The following is a 1,200-nucleotide window of genomic DNA, read 5'->3' on the forward strand; positions in this document are numbered from 1 at the left end:
CTTTGGAAGGAATGGTGCTAAAGCTGAAACTCCAGGACTTTGGCCACCTCATGCAAAGAGTTGACTCATTGGAAAAAAACTCTGATGCTTGGAGGGATTAGGGGCAGGAGGAGAAGAGGACGACAGAGGATGAGATGGCTGGATGACATCACTGACTCGATGGATGTGAGTCTGAGTGAACTCCGGGAGATGGTGATGGACAGGGAGGCCTGGCGTACTGCAATTCATGGAGTCACAAAGAGCCGGACATGACAGAGCGACTGAACTGAACTATCTATGACTAGGTTTCCCTGGTAGCTCAGCTAGCAAAGAATCCACCTGCAGTGCATCAGACCTTGATTCGATTCCTGAGTCAGGAAGATTCCCTGGAGAAGGGAAGGACTACCCACTCCAGTATTCCTGCCTGGAGAATACCATGGACAAAAGGCCCTGGCAGTCTATAGTCCATAGCGTCACAAATAGTTGGAACTGACTGAGCAATTCTTTTCACTACTTCACACTTCACTTACCTATGACTAGCACACAAAGAACCCTTCTATAAGAGCACAATGCTTCCTATAGATAATCTAAAAGTTTGTAGAATGAATGAATGAATGAATCAGTAATGGCATAAGTGTTGTATGAAAGGAGAGAAGGTTAGCACTCCCCTTGCAAGGATGGAAGAGGCTCTCAAGCCTGACAACACGCAATCGGTTAAGGCATTGCCACCTACTCCATGGCATCTAACCACTGTTTTTTCATCACAACACTGTTTGTAATAGCCAGGACATGGAAGCAACCTAGATGTCCATCAGCAGATGAATGGATAAGAAAGCTGTGGCACATATACACAATGGAGTATTACTCAGCCATTAAAAAGAATACATTTGAATCAGTTCTAAAGAGGTGGATGAAACTGGAGCCTATTATACAGAGTGAAGTAAGCCAGAAAGAAAAACACCAATACAGTATACTAATGCATATATATGGAATTTAGAATGATGGTAACGATAACCCTGTATGTGAGACATCAAAAGAGACACAGATGTATAGAACAGTCTTTTGGATTCTGTGGGAGAGGGAGAGGGTGGGATGATTTGGGGGAATGGCATTGAAACATGTATAATATCATATATGAAACGAATCACTAGTCCAGGTTCGATGCAGGATACAGGATGCTTGGGGCTGGAGCACTGGGATGACCCAGAGGGATGGTACAGG

At 44.3% G+C, this 1,200-nt stretch overlaps 1 non-coding gene across 1 annotated transcript; it reads left to right on the forward strand.

Moving 5' to 3' along the window:
* The first annotated feature begins 613 nt into the window (after positions 1 to 613).
* On the forward strand, positions 614 to 738 carry LOC114109249 (U6atac minor spliceosomal RNA). The gene has a single exon (XR_003585927.1). It is a non-coding gene; the product is annotated as a U6atac minor spliceosomal RNA (small nuclear RNA).
* The last annotated feature ends 462 nt before the right edge of the window (positions 739 to 1,200 follow it).

The sequence above is a fragment of the Ovis aries genome, chromosome 18, assembly GCF_016772045.2.
Source record: "Ovis aries strain OAR_USU_Benz2616 breed Rambouillet chromosome 18, ARS-UI_Ramb_v3.0, whole genome shotgun sequence".
NCBI lineage: Eukaryota > Metazoa > Chordata > Mammalia > Artiodactyla > Bovidae > Ovis > Ovis aries.